Consider the following 25,707-nt stretch of genomic DNA (forward strand, 5'->3'; position numbering starts at 1 on the left):
AACACTTTGTTCGTGGATTGCATCTGCAGAAAGGCCACATTTCATTATGCATCGTCTTTTCTTCTGAAAGTGAATGTGATTAAACATTGCTTGCCATTTATGATATGAAGTTATTAAGGGTATTTAAGAGAACGTCTTCTTCACCTTGAGTGAGCCCCATCGCCCTTTGAGATCATCGGCAGTTGCCACCTGTTCCTCTGGTGGCCACTCAGGGACGGGCCTTCTCTATTGTCGTCCCGAGACTTTGGAATGCACTCCCTGCTGAAAGAAGAACCTCCCCATCTCTGACAGCCTTTAAAGGTCTTTAAGACCCATTTATTCACCCAAGCTTTTTAACTAGAATTATGGTTTTAAACTGTTTTAATTTCTGTTATGATTTGTTGTATGTTGTTGTAAACCATCCAGAGACACAAGTTTGGGGTGGTATACAAATATATTATATTATATTATATTATATTATATTATATTATATTATATTATATTATATTATATTAATTAAGCAGAGGCCAAACTGTAACAATGAGAAACATGTAAGAATATTTAGTGCAAGGAAATAAAGGCTTTCATAGTTAGCAGGTCTCTGTCGCCTTTCAAATTCTTCAGGTATATACAGAATTCACATGTATAGGGCAGCCTATTTAACTACGTGTGTGTGTTTGTGTGTGTGTGTGTGTTCTATTCCTCTTTAATCACCTACTTAATTCTTTGTCAGCTGGTTAGTACACTTCTTTGTCCCATATGTCAAATGTATCCTCGGCTATTTATTTATTTATTTTCACTTCCCCCTAAACTTCTTGGCTGTTTTTCCCCTTCAACAGCAGCCCATTTATTTTCTTTCCACTGATGTATCCAGGTTAAAAGGACCCTGGAGGCAGAGAATTCATTTCAAAGGGTTCCCAGAGAGATGGCAGCAGTAAATTTACAGGCTCCTGCCATACACAAGAAGATGTAACATTAGCAAAACCAGAGAACTGGTTCAAACCTATAATGAAAACAATAAAGACAATTAGAGCCTTTGTCAGGTGCGATCTGACCCTCAGAACGATCAACTGGAATTTAGTCAGAGGTGTCAGGTAGCACACCAAACATACTAGCTCCTAGTTAATATGCATCACTTTAATCAGAAGCATTATTACATGTAGTCCAGAATTCTGGATCTAACAGGGTGATCACCATTGTTGTATATTATAAGGGAAATATGAATAACAAAAGCAAATGGCCATAAAGAGTTGTGAATCCTTGGGATTCAAAGAGTGGATTGCTTGTTTGTCCTCAGCAATGGCCCTGGAAGAGACACTAGCCAATCACTCCCCACGTTCCTCTGCTACTACTGAGGACTATTATTTTAGAAACACCTACGTTCTTGCTTCTTGGCACCTCTGGTGTATTTGCCACATGTTGTTAGACATATGCATTTCCTCCATCTGGACAGAGGGGAACGTCTGCTTCCCATAATGAGGATGGAGTCATTATTTACCACGAGTGTTCATAAAAGCTGCTCCCCAGGATGGTAGGGGGCCCTTTCCCCTGTTAACACTTGCAGGGGTCTACCGCCTTATCTACTTGATACATTTCTCCAGAAACATACATGTTTTTTGTTCTCAGCACAATAAGGGCCAAACTAGACATGATTCATCATGGATTTCCACCCCCCACTAAAATGAAAAGCAGCCTTGGAGACTGCAATTGAGAGTGGGGAGAAAAGAAGAGGAGGGACTGCTCCCCACCTGAGTTATCCAGGTTTCCTGGGGGCAAAGAGTGCCACATTCTGGAAGTTTCTGATAAAAGGCCCTATCCTGCATTCTCATCTCTCAGACTCGCAGAATGGAAGAATGCTGAGAAACACTGAGTTAAATTTCCATAACTTCAGATTTCCACGTCAAAATGTATATGTTCATTGTGAGAGAATTGCACTAAACATGAAAGTGTTTCTTTGAGTTATGGAAACTTGATGTACTCTCTGTAATCCTCTCAAAACCAGCCTATGTGGCTGCTAAGAGCCCCACTCTAAATCTAACTGTTAAGCAAAAATAGTCCCAAACCTAGATTTCAGCTTTTTAAGATTCAGGAAATTCCAAAATATGGAAAAAACAAAAAATATACAGTTATATATACACACAGTGTCACTGCATCAGGGGGTGTGGCCAACAAAGGGTGTGTGGCTGGTGGTGTCATCAGCAATTAAGCTGGCACTGACCAAAAGGCAAGATAGAAATATTTTAACTAATTTACAACAAATCCAAAAATGTTCTTAGAAGCAATATTGGCAAATTTCAAAAGGGCTGAAGGGTTTCAGAATGAAACAGGACAATTTGAGCCAGGGGTAGGCGACCCTTGGCTCTCTAGCTATTGTGGAACTACAGCTCCCAACATCCTTAGCCACAATTTATTAATTATTTAGCAATTCATTAATTATTTTGCGCCAACAGTTGTGGTTCAACATGTTGGGGTTTGTGATTATTTTTAGCAAAGCACCAAGGAAGCTACCACTCCAGAGTGCAGAGCTTAGTTGTTGCAGCTATTTAAGGAACACACATGGAGATCACTGTAGAGTCTAAACTAAATTGATTTATTCGTGATAAATAAATCACCAATAAATCAGGCTAAGCCGCTTTCCCCGCACACCACCTTAAGGCGCTTCATTTTGATCGTGTGAAGCACCTCAATGAATAGGTAGGGAGAGAGAGAGAGATGTTTCCACCTTCTCTCTAGGAGGCAAGGAAGAGGACTGACTCACTACAGGAAGTACCTGAGGAGTCAAAGCAGGGGTCATAGAGCAGAGGCAAGCAGGGACAGGGAAGGAGACCCTCACTAGCTACCTCTGCTCCCAATGGCCCTAGTGGTCATTAGGATAGTTGGTGCAAAAGGTTGATGCACTGGAACTCCATCTCCAACACAACAGCTGGGGAGCCAAGTTTGCCTTGTCTTGATTTGAGGAGTTGACATTCTTGTAAAATTTCTTGTCATGTTGTGAGGGGGGTGGCTTACCACTGTATGGAGGTGTTGGCAGTGGGTGTTATTTTTCTTTCTTTTTCTTTTATAGTTTGTGTCACACTCTGCACTAATGGCAGGGCAAGTAACAATTTGGTGTCATTCTGAGAGGCGATTCTGGGGTGAAATTGGTGGCTGCCAGTAGGCAGAGAAATGTCACACAATTTTTCCCGCCTGCCTGAGAAATTGCCAGAATTGTGCCCCAGCCCCACCACTTACGTCACTTGAGAATGTGGGTGTGAGGTGCATTTTGAATATGAGAGAATATGGTGCAGAAAATAAGAGGGCGATTTCGCAAGTAAAAGACTATTGGTGTTGTTGGCAGGATTACCTTTTAGGGAAGCTTCTTGTCCGTTACTCACTTGGGTAAGTCTGTCTTGTCTTAGAATAAAGTTTTAAAATCCCTGCTATAGATCATTCTTTTATTGGAAATGTTTATTTCTGTTCTCTGATCAGCCTTGCACACTGTTTTTCTAATATCCTTTTCAATTTGAGCTGCAGAAAGCACATTCTCAGGAGAAGCCCTGGTCTGATTTCAGTATCCGTTTGGGGGCCTTTTCTAATTTAGCATTCACTTTCCTGCCATTTCAGACCTAATGAGATGGTGATCAATGCTTCCTAAGTTACCCCCTACCTGTATATCTTCAATCATAACTTCTCCATCTAAACAACTCCGTTCTCCTTTCTGTCAACTAATTCTTGTTTAGTTACGAAAACTGAAGAGCAATCATATCTAACTATATGTCTCTAGCTTCGTTATTTTTTCTCCCTCTTAATATAATCCAATTCACCTTGATAATTAAAAGCTTTCTTTATGGCTATTCCCACATTACTCACCCAATTTTCATGTATTTATTTTCACATGGACCAGATATATCTGTTCTGATCATTTGGTGTGCTTTTGTTACTTCCTTGTCTTAAGGAAGGGTTCTAGACTCAGTGCTGAATTCATAAATCGTCTCCTTCAAAATGATAGCATATTATATCCCAACCCATTATTGTCAGGCCAAGTGATCCATACTCCAACAAAAGCACTAGTTTATTTCTGAAAGGTTCAATTGTCTGTCTCTTGTGGAGAGGCCAGTTCACATGACCATTCTGAGTGACCTTTCTTTCTTGAAAATGGTTGGACAAACCATTGACTATCTTCCCTCAGTACTGTGTGATGTGGTCCGTTGAAAAGAGAATGGTAAAATTGCAACTCACCACATTCTGGAACACACAGCAAATATTTTATCAAAGAAGGCAATTTGAAATCTTACTACATTTCACCATGGCTGCAAGCCGTCACAGAAGCCTGGGGAATCAGTACTGAGCTAAATGAGCTAGTGATCTGGCCATTGTGGCTGGGGATGATGGCTGTCCAATATAATCTGGGGACCCAAGTTTGAAAACCTCTGGGTTAAAGACCCTCTCAGAGGTCCATGTAGTAGCACTGGTTCTAAGAGGACAAGCTCCTGCCACTAAGAGCTATGAAGCAGGTCAACATTCAGCAGCGGGGGGAGTCCACCTGTGGAATTTCTGTCTACTTTAAAACTTTTAGAGCGACAGGATCGCTTTCCCTTTTGAAATATAGACACTCGTAATAAGGAAGCATGCCATTACTGATCTTCTGGAATACACAACCGTGGGGGAAGCTGTGTCGTGGACATCAAGCATCAGGAAGTTTGCCCATTGCTGACAGCAGAACATTTGCTATGATACAACAGCTGCCACTTCAATGACTAATTAGCCTTTTGAGAAAGGGAGCCTTTCCTTAAATGTCAGCAGATTCCCAAGGAACAAGGGAAGATTTGGGGAGATCTCCACACAAAGACCAAACTCTGGGAGCTTGTCATAACAAAATTAATCTGCACAGTCTTTAAATATGCAAATACACAAAAGGTCTCCCATACCTTTTCCAGGCGCCCACTGCAGGGAATGGTGCTACAAAGCTTCATCATCAAATTTCCACATCTCAAGCTGCTATTAAAGACCCAGAAGTATGGCAGACTGGAGCTTTCTGGTCAGTTGGCAACTCTAATATTTTATTAATATTGATATTGCATCATATTTCACTTAAATAGTCTGGGAAGGGAATCACTTCTGCACTGAGGCAATGGTTTGAATTACACAGTCAGACCACCAATCTGAGGCAATTTATTTTAAAGCTATGTATCTGTTTCTTTCTACACAGCAATAAGAGTTGTGATGGGCACCAAGTGCTCAAAGCATGGTACACCTCTGCTCTATCAGCTGTACTGGTTACTAGTAAGTTTCTGGATGCAATTCAAGGTGCTGGTTATATTTAAAGCCCTAAACTGCTTAGGACCAAGATACCTGAAGGCTGCCTCCTCTCTCTTGAAACTGCCCAGCCCATAACATCTTTTAGCGAGCCCACTCTTCAAGTTTCCCTTCTTTCAGAAGTAAAATAGATGACAATGTGAAAATGAGCATTCTGCAGTCACCTCCGCTCTGTGGTACTTCCTTTCCCTCAGAGGTGCAGACAGAAAGAAAGCTTGAGGAGCAACTCCTCACATAAATTTGTGGTGGGGAGCCACCTCTGAGGTAGAGAAAAATGTTTTGGGCATTGAAGATGTGGGTTATTAGGTTTGGTGGGGGCAGGGCTGTCCTTAGAGAGCCCTGGTGGGGTGCGGGGCCCAGGGTAGATCAGCCAGTGCAGGACCCCCTTCCAGTTAATTCTAATGGGGGTTAAAAGAGCAGGGCCCAGGTGGTTACCCTGCTTGCCATGCTCTAAGGACAGCCCTGGTGGGGGGAATCTGGTAAAATCCGTATTGTCTCTGATGTTGTTTAACATCTACACGAAACCACTGGGAGAGATCATCAGGGCATTTGGTGCAGGGTGTTATCAATATGCTGATGACACCCAAATCTATTTCTCCATGTCCCTAAACACTTGCCTGGAGGCAGTAATGGGCTGGGTGAGGGATTACAAATTGAGGCTGAATCCAGATAAGATGGAGGTACTTATTGTGCGGGAACGAAACTCGAAAGATGATTTTGATCTGCCAGTTCTGGATGGGGTCATGCTCCCCCAGAAGGAACAGGTATGCAGTCTGGGGGTGCTTCTGATCCAAACCTCTCCCTGGTGTCCCAGGTTGAGGCGGTGGCCAGAGGTGCTTTTTATCAGCTTCGGCTGATATGCCAGCTGCATCCATTTCTAGAGATGAATGACCTCAAAATGGTGGTACATCTGTTTGTAACCTCTAGCCTGGATCCCTGCAATGTGCTCTATGTGGGGCTGCCTTTGTACATAGTCCGGAAACTGCAGTTGGTTCAGAAGGCGGCAGCCAGGTTAGTCTCTGGGTCATCTCGGAGAGACCATATTACTCCTGTGTTGAGGGAATTGAACTGGCTACTGATACATTTGTGGGCAAAATACAAGGTGCTGGTCATTACCTCTAAATCCCTAAACAGCTTAGGCCCTGGGTATTTAAGAGAATGTCTTCTTTGCCATGAGCCCCACCACCTGCTAAGATCATCTGGAGAGGTTCGCCTGTGGCTGCCACCAACTCATCAGGTGGCTACTCAGGCATGGGCCTTCTCCATTGCTGCGCCTGGACTTTGCAATGCGCTCCCTGTTGAAATAAGAGCCTCCCCATCTCTGACAACTTTTAAAACGGCACTGAAGACACATTTAGTCACCCAGGCTTTTAATTAGATTTATAGTTTTAAATAATTTTAATACTGGGTTTTAAATGTTTTTAATCTTTTAAATGATTTTAAATGTTAATTGATTTAATATTTTAAATGATTTTAATTGTAAACCGCCCAGAGATGTGAGTTTTGGGCAGTATAGAAACATTTTAAATAAATTTTTTTAAGTAAATAAATAAATAACAAATATGTATATGTTTTTGAGATGCTTCAATAATTAAAAATACAAAAACATAAAAATAATATTGAACCTGATTCCTCACTTCCCCTTTCTCCCATCTTTCCTTTCTCTTGCACTTTCATCTACCAGGGGAATGTCAGCCTGCAATGGATGCCTATTAATCTATGCTTGCAATCTCGCACCCCCACCCCCGTATGGCTACTGTGCCTTTATTTATTTTATTTTATTTTATTTTATTTTATTTTATTTAGAATATCTTTATCCCACCCCTCCAGCACACTGCTGCTCAAGGTGGCTTAAAACAAAACAAAATATAACATAGCAATAGCAAACCACAATGAAATACAATAAACATGACAGAACATAATAAAATGCAAAGAAAGACAAAAAAAGACAATAGCAGATAATATAGCAAATAGAATAAAATACAACTAAACGCTAATTAAAACCGGAGGCCTGATTACAGCCAGGTCACTCCCACACGCCGCCCCCCCCCTTTTTAAGAAAGCTTATTTTCAAGTTCTTTTTAAAAACTAATCAAAGGAGACAAACAGAGCCTCTCTGGGAGGGCATTCCTAAGGCACGGATCCACTGCTGGAAAAACTGTATTCCTGGTTCCTATCATCTGAACCTGTATCAATGCTAGGGCCAAAAGAAGAGCTCAAGACAACAATCTGAAGGCCCTGGTAGATAATTATGCGTGAATGCAGTCCAACAGCTATCCCAGTCCCAAACCATGTAGGGCTTTAAAGGGCAATACCAGCACTTTGAATATGGCCCAGAGGCAAACTAGCAACTACTGAAGCTGATGCAGGATAGGTGTAATACTTGTGTAGTGACTAACACACACAATCATCCTGGCAGCAGTGGTCTGAACCAATTGAAGCTTCTGAGCAGTAGAGATGTGCAAATTGATTCAAATTTGATTTGATTCAACTCAAATTTGAGTGATTCAAGTGATTCAAATCCAAATCAAATCACCCCTTAAAATGGCAATTTGATTTGAATTTGAAATGAATTTTTGATATTCGGTTAAAATTCAATTTGAGAACCATTTGGCATTTTTATTAAAGCATTCAGGCCACCTGATTGGTTAAAAAAAGGCACCAAAACAGGGTCAAATTGATTTGAATTCCAGTCAAATTTGAATCAATTTATTGGACTGAATTCAAATTTGAATCAATCTTTTGGACTGAATTCAAATGTGATTCAAATTCAAAACAAATTTTCAGAAATCAATTTGAATTCAAAACAAATTGAAAAATTCATTTTGTGCACATCGCCACTGAACAGTCTTTAAAGACAGCCCCATGTAGAGCACGTTGCAGTAATCCAATCTGGATGTTACTAGTGAATGACTTACAGAGGTCAGGTTGCAGCTGGTACAGAAGCAGATATTTAATACTGTATGTTTGTGCTGCATGTGGTCTTCAAATGTTTCTGCATTATCTGTTTTAGAATGTTTTAGATAATTTTTGAATGCTTCCTATGATGTTGAACTCATTGGACCATTTGTCTATTTCACGTACTTCCTTCTTTCATTCCAAATAAGGATGTCCTGCCACACCACACACACTACAGTGAAGACACAATCCAGCATAGGAGCTTGTCTACATAATCCATGACCATTTAGAACATTGATTCCCAAACTTGCCTCCAGATGGCTGCAGTGGTCCTTTAAAAGTTACGCCACCATGTTGACTACATCCACCATCCCCCACCCCTCAGGAGAGTGAAGCCTCATACAAAATTGTTCCCTATCTCGCTGCCGATGTATGGGTGATGACATGAGTCAATGGTGCCCTGAGATTCCCTGACATAGCCTGTACTATAGCTGATAAAGGTGGGACAATCCAAGAATGCTCGGTCCCATTCCTGAGCTCTGGTCAAATGGGCAAAGGGCATGGTCATGGTAAGGTGGTGGGAATCAATGTGAACTGAGCTATCCCACATTGTAACAACCATTTATTCTGTCAATCAATCACATTTTGAGTGATGTGTCTTCACTTGTAATGTGGCCATGGAAGGGATCTCCTAAGTACCAACAGTTGAGGAAACATTGCTTTAGCACTAAGTTCACATATTTAAGGTACTGTGCATATGCTGAGATGATAGAAAGCAACACTGACTGTTATGGGATGGGAGCTTTATTAAGGAAAGAGCAGAATGGAAGGGAGCTCCCCAAAATGGGTCTGATATCTCACTAAGAGGGAGAGATGCTTGAATTATTTGAATAATACACACAGTTTGTGGCCCTAAGCTTCTCTGATACAGAGAACTAGGCATGTGATGTGACATTAATCAATATTAATATACCGATAAAATCTAATGCCATGTTAGCAGTATCTCTCTCGCTCTCCACCCCTCCTCTTTCTCCTCCTCTACCCTTTTCTCTCAAGCACAGAGGTTTTAATTACGAAGAAGCTAGTTCCTCACACAATGGTAATGACATCATTTCTATTTTAGTTAAAATGAGCTTATTGCTATTGACTTTTGTCATTCTCTAAATGGTTCACCAATCACTCATCAATATCTAAGAAGCTGCTCTTAAGCAAATCCGTTGAAAACCTCCTGACAAAGATCAAAGTCCCTGTTACAGATCCAACACCTCTTTGTCTGTAAAAATAGAATATTTGGTCCCTCCCAGCCAATTCCACCGACCATTTTGTACATCAGGTTGTAAATATCACATTCTCTTCTGGATGTCTTTGCATGCAGCTCTGTGACCCTTACTCAGATCAAGTAAGCACTGTGATCCATCCCACTGAAATAAATGGAAATCACCAAGAAGAAATTTCACAGAAAACATTTGAGATAAATTTCCAAGGAGAAATCCACCACTAGCACATGCATGGTATTTGCATAAATGTGGGAGATAATGTGCTGTTTTACATGTAAACTGCCTGGGGAACTTTTTATTTGAAAGGCAGTATAGATAATAATGATGATGATGAGAATGATGATGATGATGATGATCATGATGATATACTAATGCAGGTGGCAGCATCTTGCTTCTGTTTTGATGTTGATTTCCTGCTGTACAATCAATTCCCCTATTTTAGAGCCTACCCATGTAAATAAATAAATGAAAGCCTATTTCATTCCACAGGCTTTAATCCACAGTCTGTTCTTAAGTAAGCTCATTGTCATGATTGAAAGGGGATGTTTTAAGCAAGTGCACTTATTTTTTTTTTATTTTTGCTTATTTCTCTGTTTGATGCATTTAAAGCTTGGAGGTCAACGTGGTACATATTCAGTTTGGCTGGCACAAACCGTGCAGGAATCTAATAGAAAGCAATATTGTTGAAAATGGATATCAATTGAAAACAGAGAGCAGTGTCAACTATTCCCCACTGGGAGCAGACAACAATAAAACCAGCCAAGCATTACACAGTTGAGCCTGCCAAATGTCATTAGAGTGTGTGCGGGGGGGGGGGGGAGTAAAAGAACATACCACGGTTGGGGAAGGGGAAGACGAGGGAAAAGCAAAAGCTCACACGTGTTTGTTTATTTATTTCCCCCTACTGATTTAGTATAACAAAACTGGAAAAGGGGGATTAGAACTAGACATCTAAAAAACTACTTGACCATGCAGCCTTGTGAATGTGGGAGGAGGGGTACAATGATGCTATCCCCCCCCCCGACAAAAAATGTAAAAAATAAAATTAAAAGCAAAATAAGGTTGAAAGGATTTTAGACTGATTAAATAAGATCTAGCAATGCAACACTGATTATAATCTTTAAGGAGAATCTCCCTTCCAAAATGTAATGTAGAAATTACTGGATTTGATAGAATAATTAGGCATATTGGCAGATCAACATTCAATTTTTAAAAAATCCCATGACACCCCACCTCTCTCCAGGGAAAGGCTCCCCCCGCCCTTGCTGCTAGCCGAGTGAAAAAATTCAGTATTTAATCCAACCCCTGATTAAGAAGAGAATGATTTGCAGTTTAATACAGCCAAGTCTGGTGGCAACCGTAGCATTGGAAGGGAGTGTATCATTTAACACACAAATGATCAAATTATTGCTATCTAGGAAAGTAATTGGCGGGATGGAGAATGGAAAAAATATGGGTGCTCACACAATTGGCAATCTGCAAGCAGGTTCCGTGTGCCAATGCTTTGCTAATTCCCTCAACTTCTCCCATTGTCATTTTCACTGATGATTTGTAAATTGTCAAACAAAGGAAATGTGTCTCTCAGACAATGGGGAAGCAGCTGATGCGGAGGCTTTGAACAGCCATCCTAGAGCTCCACCTAGTGAAAACACAGATACATCCACGTGAGCTTGACAGAATGAAGGGAGCAGGCGGCTGATAAACAATAGGATGTGGTGTGCTTGTTCTCTCTCTGTGTATGAGCTGTCCTGAGGCCCAGATTACACAAATACCCCCGTTTCATGTTTGGCAGATGTGGGATTCATTAGCGTCTCTACATACCTGGAAGGAAACAAAAGCCATCAGCACAGAGCTCTTGCTTATGCTTAAAGAAGGGTATTCTGGAATCCATTTTAGTAGATGGAACATAGGAAGCTGCCTTCTACGGAGTCAGACCATTGGCCCATCTAGCTCAGTATTGTCTACACAGACTGGCAGCGGCTTCACCAAGGTTGCAGGCAGCATTCTGTCTCAGCTCTATCTTGGAGATGCCAGGGAGGGAACTTGGAACCTCAGATGCTCTTCCCAAAGCAAACTCATCCCCTAAAGGGAATATCTTATAGTGTTCACATGTAGACTCCCATTCACATGCAAACCAGGGTGGATCTTGCTTATCAAAGGGGGCAATTCATGCTTGCTCCCATTCTTCTTTCATTTCATTGCGAATGCAGCCTGAAGTCTCCTTTTGTGACTGGAGAGGGTTGTTTTGTTTTGTTTTTAACTATTTAAGTCTCAACCTCTTTCCTAATTCTGAATTTGGAGAGGTAAAATTATAGATGTAGTTCAGATGCTTACGTAGGCCAACGATTCTGTTCCCATAGCGGATGAGCAACCATGCCTCACTCTGCCATGCTCATAACATGGAAGAGGAAAGCTGAATTGTGCAAACTTCCCTGTTCTTTTTGAAGTGGAAGGGAGAAGAATTATGTATCTTAGACCTTGGTGGATCCAGGGGCCCAATGTCACACATATTACGAGCATGGCACACATGCCTGTTCTTCCATTTTGGGAATAGGAACTTTAGTCCTAGTAAATGTCTGGACCAAGCCTTGAAGAAGCCAGGGGCATCAAACCTTACTTCCTGTGCTACTTTGCAAAGCTGGTTGATCTCAGTTGCACTGCAGTGCCACTACTCTGGATTACTTCAGCCAACCCATCGGGGATCAGGGTGAAGCCAACTCCTTAACTTCTGGCCCTATAAAGCTACTGATTCTGGCCTGGCTTCTAAATGGAAGCATAATTCAAGTTGAGGCTGAACTGTTCTAAGATTGCCTCTCTCTGCTGAACTGAATGCCTGCCTCCAAGCAAATAGTCCTCCCAAGAATAGCTGATTTGGTGACACATGGTTAATGCTGATCAGAATCTTATTTGAAGCCCTTACTTCTGTTGTTGGAAAACATAGCTAATATGTCGTTATACCGTTGTTGAATGTGTGTTCCCTATGAATCGGACAGCAGATTTCCAACTCTTCACACAGTAGAATTGTTCTCATGACCACAGATTCCTGAATAGGAAGGGGCTAACCCAGGAATCTGTGATCATCTGGGGCACTGGGAGTCCTCTCAACCCAGCAGTGCTAAATCTGGGTAGCCCAGATCCACTACCAAGGTTAAAAGTGAAGTAGGACACAAAAAGAGCCGACCTACCCTTTTCATTGGGTTGTCTACAGCACCGGCACATATTAAACTGATCCCAGGCTGCTTTACCAAAGAATTTTGTGGAAAACAGGGCCAGGGAGAGGAGAGCTGCTGCAATAATCAGGGCTGCCTCTCCGCTGCTCCCACAATACATTGTGGGATATGTGGAGGCCGCTGCCCCTGATTTCAGCAAAGGAGAACACCACGACTGTGTTATTCTTGTGGATCCATGAGCTGCAGAGGAGGCTCTGGTTGTCTGAGAGGCACAAGGTAAGAAGGTGCCTTCTCTCCACCCCATCTCCATATGTCCATGAGAATGAGCCCGATGTTTTTCAGCTGAACTAACTACCCTAAAATTCTTTTGGCATGCAGTCATGTGGACAAGAGCAATGTGAAACTGGAGAAGCCAGCGTGGTGTAGTGGTTAGAGTGCTGGACTAGGACCGGGGAGACCCAAGCTCAAATCCCCATTCAGCCATGAGACTAGCTGTGTGACTCTGGGCCAGTCACTTCTCTCTCAGCCTAACCTACTTCACAGGGTTGTTGTGAGGAGAAACTCAAGTATGTAGTACACCGCTTAACAACAACAACAACAACAACAACTGAACAAAAGCATTAGCACAGCTGCCATGATCACTTACTGCTATCCATACTTGTGATTGCTTAGTGTCTAATGGTTCATACATTATATTTGCCCATGTCCATGAGTATCTGAGTACAGTCAGGACTGTTTATATGGGCGGTTAGGAGGGGGGGTAGAGGGATGGGGGGGGTAGAGGGACGTTGTGTGAATTAGTGTGGACAATATAGCACAACAGGCAACTCACAAAGAGAATGAAGGAGGATGGTGTGAATCCTGAACAAAGTCTGTATCTCACAGGAGAGTCCTTCCAGCACAAAATCTGAGGGCTACTATACTCATTTGTGCTCAGTCCTACTTTGACCCAAACACCATTTATTTCATGGACAAATCAGATAGCCCAGTGCTTAAGTCACACAGGAAAGGTGTTCTGTGTGTGAGGGAATGATGCATCCTGCCACAACATCCGACAATCTTTGGATCTCCTAATCCAACTGACCTATTTTCTGCCACGGGGTGTGGTGATGGCCACAAACTTGAGTGTCTTTAAAAGGGGCTTATACAATTTTTTGGAGGACCGATCTATCGGTGGCTAGTAGTCTCGATGGCTAGCAGTGCTGGATAGTGGTGTAATGAGGTTAGAGGAGGCCCATGTTCAATAAATAAACAGGGTCCTCTTCAATTCTTTTTCATTGTGCATAATGGCACTGCAATTTTTTTTTAAACATTTTATTTTTGAGTAGTAGCAGTGGCCACCACCACCACAAAGCTTTTGATTGCATTTGCCTCCACGGCTGCCTCCTCCTCCTGCCTCCAGTCCTCATTTTGCCACTGCTTCTTCTCCACCAGAGTAGAGCGGGCACGAGGAGAAGAGAGGGCACAGTGGTGGCCGCAGGACCAAGGTGTTGGCCAGTTCACTGGCTGCTCTGGCCACCTGCTCACTCTTCCTGTTTCTAGCTGGGATTGGGAGCTGATGGAGCAGATAGTGATTATGACTATTAATGCTGTAGGCCAGGGAACCTTATGTCGGTTCTGGGTGTCTACTTAAGGCCTAGGGGTATGTTTTTCTCAGTTGAGTAAAGGGTATCTGTGACACTCCATAAGGATGGAAATGTGGAATGGAAATTAAACCTACTCTATCAATTTCATTTCACTATCCATGAAATATACAGAATATTATTTGCCTATAAGACTGAACACTATTTGTCTGTGAGGCTGAAAGCTCAGCTAGTAGATATCAATTTTTCCTATTTCTTGCAGTCACTTTGAAACCAAGTTTATGTTTCACTGACTGCACAATGAATTTAAATAAAAGCCCAAGATGACTGGAAGTCTGGAACCGAACATCATTGGTTAATGTATTTCATTCCCTTTCATTTCCATTGTGTCAGGTTTACACTCTCAACCCCCGATAGACCAAAGTCTTCTGGTTGTTTAAACCTGATACCTTTTAATAAATAATTACTGGCAATGGCTAAGAAACATTGGTGATGAAATCTGGTATTCTGTGATGCTTTTCTTCCTGACATAGCTTCAAAACGAACCAAATAATTCAGAGAAATGTCTGTGGCTGAAATATGTGTCTGGATGTGGCTGTAAAACCCAGATTGGCAGAGCTGACTTTTGGGCAAGGTATAGAACCACAACAGTCCATGAAAAAGAAAGGAACCACAGGCCCATTCATACATTATGTTCAACACTCATACGATGAGTGTACAGATCTGTACACAGGTACAGTCATCCACATGCTATGCTGAACACAGGTACAGAAGTAAACTTCCTATTTGTACCATGCATTTGAAGGGCTTGTATCCAGGTTCACTTTTCAAATCAACCTTGAGTTAATTCACACAAATACATGTACCATTGTACAGACATCTGTGGGAAGAGTGTATCTGCACAAAGTTGCCCTGTTGGCCTCCTGCATTGTCAGTCAACAAAAGGAGTTAGGGGTCCCATTGCCGCCCCAGTTGCTAAACATTAGGAGAGAAGAGAATGATGCCTGCTCTTGTCTAGGTACAACGCCAATACCGAACAAGACTGGACAGTCATCTGGACTGGAGCTTCTAGATGTCCTTAAGAACGTACCTTCCTCACTGCTTGCATAGTATTGGGAGACCAGCAGAGAGGGTGTACTACTACAAATACTACTATAAATATTTATAGACTGCTTTTCAACAAAAGTTCCCAAAGCAGCTTACATAGAGAAATAAACACAAATAAAGATGGCTCCCTGTCCCCAAAGGGCTCACAATCTAAAGAGAAACATAAGACAGACACCAGCAACAGCCACTGGAGGGATACTGTGCTGGGGTTGGATAGGGCCCGTTGCTCTCCCCCTGCTCAATAAAGAAAATCACCACTTTTAAAAGGTGCCTCTTTGCTCAGTTAGCAAGGCATTTTGAGACTGTCTCAAAATGCCTTGGAAAAGCACAGGTCATCCGCTTGCAGGCTCAGTGTAACATTTCAGATTCAAGGAACCATCCCTGATAAGAGACACGGGGAAATAAGTTGGTAGAAATATTCTTCCAAATGATCTATAGTTTAGTATCCTCTCCCCCCACCCACTATGTGGTAATGGGCTTGCAGCCCAGGCTGGGCCCCTCGAATCCCCGAGCCCATAAAATGTACCCATTCCCCACTCCAGCACCGAGTTCTGCCCTCAGTAGTGGAAACACTTCCTGACTTCTTAAACAACACTGCCTATTCTCCCACGTTGCCACTTATGCCTGGCACTCCATCCCAGAACACTTCCATGGTGCCACTTCCTTTGTTTATCTTTCAGATTCTTCCTTAAAGCCCATCACTTCCATGAACCCTTGGGCTTGATTCCATAATTCCCATCCCCAACTGAAACACGAAGGCTGTTCACATGACCATGAACTGGGTAGGACAAAAATCCTACCCAGCTCCAGGAGCTGTGAGCAGCATTCCTGTTTTGTGATCGTGTGTGAACTACAACCTAGGTGGGAGGGGGAAATGATTGTGTGGGAGGTGGGTGCAGGACCCGACAGCATCGTCCTACCCAGCACTTTTACTGAGGGTGGAGGAAATGCTGCCTGAGCCTGCACCCACCTCTCACATGATCACTTCCCCCACTCCTACCAAGTTTGTAGTTCACACATGATCAGAAATTGGGAGCACGCACAACTCCCTGAGCTGCTTGGGACACTTGTCCTGCCCAGTTCATAGTCATGTGGACTGCCTTAAAGTCAAAAGCATGTGAGCGCATTTGCTCACATTTAAAAGGGGCTTAGACAAAGTCATGGAGGACAGGTCTATCAATGGCTACCTCAAGTTGGCCACCTCAAGCCTCAGAGGCAAGATGCCTTTCAATACCAGTTGCAGGAGAGCAACAGCAGGAGAGAGGGCATGCCCTCAGCTCTTGCCTGTGAGGTTCTCAGAGGCATCTGGTGGGCCACTGTGTGAAACAGGATGCTGGACTAGATAGGCCTTGGGCCTGATCCAGCAGGGTTGTTCTTATCTCTCGTTTTCCTTGCCTCTCTATTTCCTCCCCTTTCTCAGTTGTCTCTCTCACTGTTGAAATTTAAATTGTATACTCCTTTGGCCAGGGACCTGTCTTTTTGTCACTGATTTTACTTTATAAGGCCCCATGTGCTGTCTTGAAAGGATGGACTGTTTCTAAAAAAACAGAACAATGGTCAGGAAAGCTCTTCTGCTGACTGCCAGCATCTGCTTAATGGATGCTTCTTCTGCAGCTTATCACACTCTCTGGCGACAGCGACATGCTGTGCAGAGCAACAGTAGATTTCGTGAAATGTCATCAGTGCTAGAAAGAGATCATTACAACCCCACCCCCTGCTCCAAACCTCTTCTAAACATTGCACTGGAAGGCTTGAGACTCAGTGATGACCTGTTTCTATCTCCCCAGGACCCATGGTCATGTTCAAATGTTTAGCGGCAGAGTAAACCAGAATGTGGATGTGTTTTGAGCAGCTAGGTTCTTTAAGAAGGAGAAGAAAATAAGCGAAAGAGCTACAGCAATATAATATTTCAGATGATGGCTACAACAGAACATTATTTTAAACAACAACAACAACAAACAACTAATACTCCCGTCAAAGATGGCAGTTAAAATGTTCTAGAAAGATTTCCAGTTTCAAAGACCTCTATATTGTTTGATATGAAGCTGCCCAAACCCAGGAATTATGATGACAGTCGCTGTTCTCTGGTCCACTGCTAACTCAGGTTTGACAGGCAGCAGTGAGGGTGGACGGGGCTTGCTCCATGGTGACCCCATGCCTGGCAGGGCCTTAAGATCTTTTTTGTCTGGCTTTTAATTTTTACATCTGTTAACATCCTGGCTGGTTTTTAACACTGAATTAAAGTGTTCATTGAGGTGCTCCTCCACAGATCTCAGGCAGTCTTACAGGTGCTCCTCACTCCGACTTTTTCCAAGCAGTGCTGAGGCACAAACCTGCTTTTCAGTTGTGGAACTGTAGGGCTGTTCATACGAATCCCCACCACCACAAACACATGTATACACAACATATGAAGTGTGGGGGGGGAAAGGATTACTCCTGAGAGGAGAGCTGGTCTTGTGGTAGCAAGCATGATTTGTCTCCTTAGCTAAGCAGGGTCTGCCCTGGTTGCATATAAATGGGAGACTTGATGTGTGAGCACTGCAAGATATTCCCCTCAGGGGATGGAGCCGCTCTGGGAAGAGCAAAAGGTCCCGAGTTCCCTCCCTGGCTTCTCCAAGAAAGGTTTGAGAGATATTCCTACCTGTAACTTTGGAGAAGCCACTGTCAGTCTGTGTAGACAATACTGAGCTAGATGGACTGATGGTCTGACTCAGTATATGGCAGCTTCCTATGTTCCTGACTCCACTCCCAATGTATGTGTACCTCCTGGCTCTCGCCCCAAAATCTATGCAATCAATGGAATGCCAGAATGGAGGCTCTACACAGGAACATAGGAGGCTGCCTTATACTGAGTCATGCCATTGGTCCCTCTAGCACAGTATTGTCTATGCTGACTAGCAGCAGCTCTCTTAGGTTTCAGGCAGGAGTCTCTCCCAGCTGTACCTGGAGATGCCAGGGAGTGAACCTGAGACCTTTTGCATGCAAACAGATGCCCTACCACTGAGGTACAGCCCCATTGTACATGAGTACAAATGGACTTCTGTAGACTCCCCATGCTGTGCAATCAGGTATTTATTTATTTATTCATGCATGCACACATTCCATTTATATACCATGGAATTTATATTCCATTTATATACCTTTATATACCATTTATATATCATATTCCATTATATGTTCCACAATGGCTCAGGGTGGTTAATACAAAAATATAAAAATAATCTAACATTAAAGGGCCTAGGCCATCAGATGAACTGGTGGCAAATGAAGATGGACCTCTCCTGATTATCTTAATGAGCGGTGGGGATCTTGCAGGGAAAAGTGTTCTCTCAAGTAACCCAGGCTTAAGCCTTTTGAGGCTTTAAAGCTGATAACCAGCACTTTATATTTCTCCCAGAAGCATACTTTTTAAACCGAATGTGTGGATTTGGGGGTAGAATGAATGAGAACAACCCTCTTCGCTCCCTTTACATTAAAAGACAGAAGCCGGGGTTTTGTATGCATTCCGTTCAGGTCTCTGTTGGGCCATGTCACTGTTTGTGGGGTCTGTACCCCACTTAGCCCCAAATGGCTTTGCTGATTCATTCATCATGAACACAACCTGATGTTTCGCACACCACTTCCTCAGTGTGTGGTAAGTGAGGTGCGTAACAATGTTGAAAGCTACCTGTTCATCTCAAGCCGACAACTTATATTGCCACAGAAGCACAGCAAGACAAGATGGCCCAAACTGGGCTGAAGAAGGCTGAAACTGGCATGCATCAGGCCCGGGCCAACACTAGACACTGGGGGGAAGGGTGGCAGGGATTGGGGGTTGGGCTGTGAGTGAATGTTTTTAGCCCTCTTTACTGTGCAGTAGGGGCTTCAAACTGAGCCCAAGCCGGTTCTGGGAGTGCGGTACTGACCCCATCCAGTTCTAATCTGGTTTGCATTCAAACCAAACTGGGAAAACCAGTTTTGTGCAAGCACATAGGTTGTCTTCTACTGAACTATGACCCCATCCCCTGAGGGGAATATCTTGCAGTGCTCACACATGTAGTCTCCTATTCATGTGCAACCAGGGTGGACCCTGTTTAGCAAAGGGGACAATTCATGCTGGCTACTACAAGACCATCTCTCCTCATTCAGATAAAATTATTCTTGTTGATTTCAGCACCAAGGCTACTAGAAATAGATTGAAATATATTTTCTTGTTTTCCTCTTTCAGTTGAATTAAATACATGTTACAACATGGACATGGATCCTAATATCCATTCACCGAATGTTGCTCTTCTGCCTCACTTTCTTCTTCAGTCCCCCCTTACCCTCCAAAAATCTGTTCCTGATGGTTAGGGGACATTTTGGAACAGAACTGTATATGGGCCAGGGGCTGCAATAAGAAGTGGGGATGGATGAAATGCAGGTACAAGACCACTCTGTTTTCTCTCTCTTTTATTTAAAAAGAATATATATATGAATGAATGAATGAATGAATGAAAAGGTTATATATTTGCATGCAATAATAAATGGCAGTCTAAGGAGGTGCAGTCCTCCAAAGACGTTCACTTTTCCAAGTCCTATTTGCCTTGCCCCTTAGAAGACAATCTCCCCCATGCGCTGCTGCTGCTGCTTCATTTTTTTCTTCTCTCTTTAAAAATATTCTGAAAGCAAAGAAGTGTACAGGCCCAGCCCCTGTTCAGATAACATTAAGGGGTACATCATTTCTAAGAGCATTGCATGGGCTTCAGCCACACGTCTCCCACTGACTTTAATGGGATTTGCATGGCTAAAAGTCTGTGTAGCGCTTTGAAAATGTACCCCTAAGGGTCTGACATGAATTCATAAAACCCTACAATTTCGGAGTTAATACCAAAACACACTTCTGGGTAGATTTAGATGCTCATTAGTTAGCACTTTTCTAATTAAAACACAGCTTACTGAGCATTAGATCTTTTTTTGGAGGGGGTTGGGGGCCGGGCATATATATGTGTAATCTAAAGAGCTGAGTTATTTACGACAGAAGTGTGGCTGCCGGGAGCACACTAGCTAATTTTCATAACACTTTTATTACACACTGTGTATTAAGCCTGAGACAATGAGAATGGGGTTGTCACGTTTTTTTCCTTGGAGATTTTGAATATTTCTAAGAAATCACCATGCTGTTAATGGCGAGTTGCACATTGACAGGGTAATTTCATTCCGTGTGATACTGATGGGGCTTCCCCCCCCCCATCCCCGCTTAAGATTACTGGAAGAAATAGCTGCACAGACAGCTTGAAGAAACTTAAATGTCAGAAAGCCCTAAAAAAATCAAGGGTGATTCAGTGAGTTGGCCACTTCTGTTTAATCCGTAGGCCCTGCAACTTTGGCTTTCAGAGGAATGAAAGAATCCAGCCCATTGATCAGATGGGTAGCATGGCTAATTGACAACTGCTTCTTTTCACAGCCCTACAAGAATGAATAGATATGTTCATTTCCAGATGCAACATGATTTTTCTTCAACAGAGGCAATCCCACCTGTGATTTTGAATATCAAATGCAAACATCTCTTAAGTCCCATTCAGACTTCACATTGTAAATATATATAGGTGTCTGTACACACATACATGTTTTTGTGTGATTTACTGTACATGCATTCATTTTAAAAGTGAATGTATGCACAGAGCAAACAAATATTCACATTATGTAGAACTCATGTACAGCAGTACACTTCCTACCTATAGACTGCATTTGAAGGGCCTATAGCCAGGTTCACTTTTAAAATGCACACATGTAGTCATCCACACAAAAACATGTTCGTATGTACAGACACCTGAACACATGTATGGCATGTCTAAATAACTTTACTAGTGCACAAATCTGTATGTGTGTACACAGTCACAGATTGTATGTGCATTGAACATAGTGTGTGAATAATGCTTTAAGTGTCTCTTAATGCAGCTTTCTTTTCCATTGGTCAGATAAAAATACATGGAGCTTGCACAGTCACATTCTGGGGTCCTAGGCTTCTGTATGTATGTGTGGACCTCTACAAGCACACAGAGGCAATCATGTAGACACATAAACAAGCCTTCCTCTTCTCCTCCTGATCTCTGGTATGATGTGGTTGATAAACTGTTATTATGACATGGGGTACGTGGGTGGTGGGTGGGGTGACCTGGGTTCAGATCCCTCCTCAGCAATGAAGTTTACAGAGTGACCCAATGCAGGTACTTGGGAAACTCCACAGTTTACTATTCTTCATGTTGAAAACTGTTTTTCTACTTTTCTTTCTTTCTTTCTTTCTTTTTTTCTTTCACTAGTTACCATTCAAAAACAGGGAAAGTCCTCTTACCCCATGACTATGTAGGACCCTTTGGCACACACACACACGCACACACACACACACACACACACACAAAATCTGTCTAAAGTTTTTTTAGCAGGGGGAGAACAACTGGCCCTATCCATCCCCAGCACAGTGGCTGTTGCTGGTGTCTATCTTATGTTTCTTTTTTTTAGATTGTGAGCCCTGGGGACAGGGTGCCATTTTATTTAATTAATTAATTAATTAATTAATTAATTTCTTATCTATGTAAGCTGATTTGGGAACTTTTGTTGAAAAGCGGTACATAAGTATTAGTCGTGGCCATTGTGGTATTAGACAGAACTGTTCTCTCTAGTTACAGATGCACTGGACTTCTCCACTTCAACATATTTATCTTCTTCCAAAGAAAAAAGAGATGAAATTTATTTGCTATTGAAAGAATATTCATCATTAAGATTCTTAAAGTAGGGCTGGAAGATGTCTGTATGCTTCAATGAAGCATATGGATGTCAAGTTTATCACTGTGGAGCTGCAAACAGTAGGCTGGATGACATCTCCTGGATGATGGCCAAGTTTAGATTTTTATTAATTATAAACAGCAACCACCTGATTAATTAAAAAAAAAACCAACAGGAAGTGAGACATTTCTTCTTGAAATGCATTACCTTACAATCAGCACAATTTTCCTGCAATATCAAATTGAAATGTAGGAGTCATGACGATAAGAAGTGAAACTGGTGACTAAGTGCCTTGCTGCTGATAGCCTGGGATATTATTCATGATAAAAATATTATTAGTGTAGTAAAGTAATGAAGGGCCAACAGATGAAAGTTTGGGGTGGTGTACAAATATGATGAATTAATTAATTAATCACACAACAATTTTATTTTATTTTTACACGTATATCCCACTCTTCCTCCAAGGAGCTCAGAGCGGTGTACATGGTTATTTTTATCCTCATAACAACCCTTTGAGGTAGGTTAGGCAGAGAGATAACTGGCCCAGAGTCAACCAGTGTGTTTCATGGTTGAATGGGAATTCAAACTTGGGTCTTCCCGGTCCTAATCCAGCACTCTAACCACTATACTAGGCCAGTGGCTTGGTGACATTGGATGTGGCCTGTGTATCCTTTTTTGGTTGGGCCCGGGCCACCATAACTACAGCCACTACTGCCACAGGACCCCCACTCACATGTCATTTACATGGGATGACATGTGATCCTCTTTCATCTATCCAAGCTGCAGTGCATAGACTAGGCCTAGATAATGCTAGAATATTTCAACATTTTCTCTCATTACCAGGAACTCTGGGTTCCCTACATTGTGGAGTGGGGTGCAGTTGTGTATCCAAACCCACCTGCCTTCAAACTTAATTTCTTCCGTAACGCCTTTACCATATCATTTTACCATTCACCACACCTGGAATCTGAAGGAACACATATTTTAGATAAAATAAATAATAAATTTCACCCTCATCCAGAACTGAAATGACTAATTGTGGATAGTTGCATTTGCTTGCATTGATCCAGGGGCGTAACGATAGGGGGGGCAGGCAGGGCACGTGCCCTGGGCGCCACCCTGGTGGGTCACGTGGAGGGTGCCAAAAAGTGGCTTCCCCCCGCCCCCCTGGATCGCCCGCCGAGTGTGGCGGCGGGCGTGCTGCGGCGATTTGGAGGTGGCGGGCGGCGGCGGCGGGTCGCCTGCCGAGTGCGGCGGTGGCTGGTGGCTGGCGGCGATGGGCTGTAGCGCGGCCCGAGCAGCGGCGGATCGCCTGCCAAGGAGTGCAGGCAGAGCGATGCCAAGCCTGCCATCTGGCCCGCCATCGCTTCCCAACTGCTCAGGCGCGCCTGCGCAGTTCATTCTGTGAACTGTGCAGGCGCGCGCCTGCGCAGTTGGGAAGCAATGCGCTACATCGCTGGGAAGCAGTTGGGAAGCGAGCGCTACAGCTCGCCGCCAGCCACCAGCCACCGCCGCACTCGGCGGGCGACCCACCGCCGCCCGCCACCGCCCAATCGCCGCTGCCCACCCGCCGCACTCGGCGGGCGACCCGCCATCGCCAAATCGCCGCCACCACCGGCGATCTGCCGCCTGGGGGGCGCCGCCATGCCCTCACAGGTATGTGGGGGCCGGGGGGGCCGGGGGTGCCATTTCAGGGCCAGAGCTTGCCCTGGGCGCCGTTTCCCCCCGATACGCCATTGTGTTGATCTTTGCTTACTTTTGCCTGTAAACTCCCCTGGTCTTGCCTTTTCTCAAATAGTATTAGAAGGCTTACCTTTTAATGAAAATCCAGATTCTCTGAAGAAATGGACTGCCTTCTGGGCAATGGGAGTGTCTCCAACTGTTGCCTTTCCTTTTCTGGTGTTGCCCTATAATGCACCAGGAAGGAAGCATCATGAAGTTACATCCTTTCCCCAATCCATTACTGGGGGGAGGGGGAGGGGGGAGGGGGAATGGCTGTTAAAGGGTCATCATTCAAATCGCAACCCAACAGATCCAATGATACATTAATTAAGAAAAAAGACATAAGGAATGAAATATATGAATTACAACTGTATTATAAATTATAAAATCATATAGAAATGGTAACAGCAATAGCTCATGCAAGTCGAAAATGCTAACAAAAGATATGCTATGTTAAATGACAGCTAATCAAAAAGGAGAACTATATAGTCCATGATAGATGGTTATAAAGACAGGAATCCAGTGATAAGCTGTTTCAAACTACTTTGTCAAGTGTCCATGTGTGAGTTCATATTGTCTCCCATGAAAATCAAGCAAACCTTCACAGTAACTTCAAAACCATGTTGGAAAAAACATTTGAAAATGAGCAATAAATCCTCTTCATAAAGGGGATTCCATAGGAAGTGTTACATCAGAATTTGGAAGTGTTGCATCAAAAGGGGAAACTTGAAGTTCCTTATGAAGAAGATAATATTCTCGCCTCTTATGATCAGGGGCATATCTAGGGTGGGGCAGGCAGGGCACGTGACCCAGGCGCCACTTGAAGGGGGGCGCAATTTCTTAAAATTAATTTTTTTTTAAACAATGGCCACCAAAGAAATGGCCACTAGGCATGCTCAGATGGCCTCTGTGAGGCCCTAGGCACTTCTATGTAGTTTTTCCAAGTACACCTCCGCATACTATTTCAGTGCTTGCCCTAGGCGCTATTTTCCCTAGATACGCCTCTGCTTATGATCTATTAAGGAATGATTTTATTATTTATGATGCAGTTAAAAATCGTATATTTGATTCCTTATGTCTTTCCTTTCTTAATTATGGTATCATTGGATCTGTTGGGTTGTGATTTTAATTCTTAGTTTCAGATCCTTTTATGCTATTTATGTGGTGCTTGGAAAGGAAAGGAAAGGAAAGGAAAGAAGGAAAGGAAAGGAAAGGCAGCAATCTGAAATACCACCACTGCAGCTGCTCAGAATGCAGCCATTTTCTTCAGAGAAAGAAATACCTTCTTTAAAAGGTAAGCCCTCACCCCCATCACGATGCATTAAGCCAATACCAGTTACCAACTCAGTGTGATTCAGATCATTCCCTCTGTCGTGTGCATGATGCAGAAATGGCCTGGATCATTATTGGGACTGGACTGATGATTCGACTCATGTGCAGCCTGTATATCAGTTTTGCTACAGAAAAGTTCTTATTCAAAATAACCAGAGTGGGATCTCTTTTGATCAGACTCCTTTTCTTCTGAACTGAATTTATTTAGGGGACCCCTAATATCATGCTTCAAACTTCCAGTAAAGTTTGCATTTCACTCAAGATATCTATGTCAAGATAGCTTAATTATTTTCAAAAGCCACAGTAATTGGCCACTATAAAGAAACCAACAAGTTTTTTTAAAATGAACTATTCCATGGGAATCTGATTTTCATCATAAATTCCAATAAACAGGTCTTTTTTTAAAAAAAAGAAAATTGTACACTGAAGAGAAAACGTCAACCCAGAATGTCCTTTGACCGCTGCTTCCATTTTCTCCAATCTTCTGGCTACACGGATAAAATAAAGATAAAACTTTTCTGAATACTTTTATCTGCTTTGAAGTCTGTGGAATAGCTTCCCTCCGCCTTCCCACACGTTCACCAAATGCTATTTTCATCT

At 42.9% G+C, this 25,707-nt stretch overlaps 1 long non-coding RNA gene across 1 annotated transcript in view; it reads right to left on the reverse strand.

Moving 5' to 3' along the window:
* Positions 1-10,313: 10,313 nt before the first annotated feature.
* The window catches only part of LOC128325251 (uncharacterized), a 31,602-nt gene continuing 16,208 nt past the window's right edge, over positions 10,314-25,707 (reverse strand). The window contains exons 2-3 of the long non-coding RNA XR_008307330.1: positions 23,867-23,960; positions 10,314-11,270 (exon numbers count right to left, since the gene is read on the reverse strand). This is a non-coding gene — a long non-coding RNA (uncharacterized LOC128325251). The remainder of the gene's footprint in view (positions 11,271-23,866; positions 23,961-25,707) is intronic.

This window comes from Hemicordylus capensis, chromosome 4, assembly GCF_027244095.1.
Source record: "Hemicordylus capensis ecotype Gifberg chromosome 4, rHemCap1.1.pri, whole genome shotgun sequence".
Lineage (NCBI taxonomy): Eukaryota > Metazoa > Chordata > Lepidosauria > Squamata > Cordylidae > Hemicordylus > Hemicordylus capensis.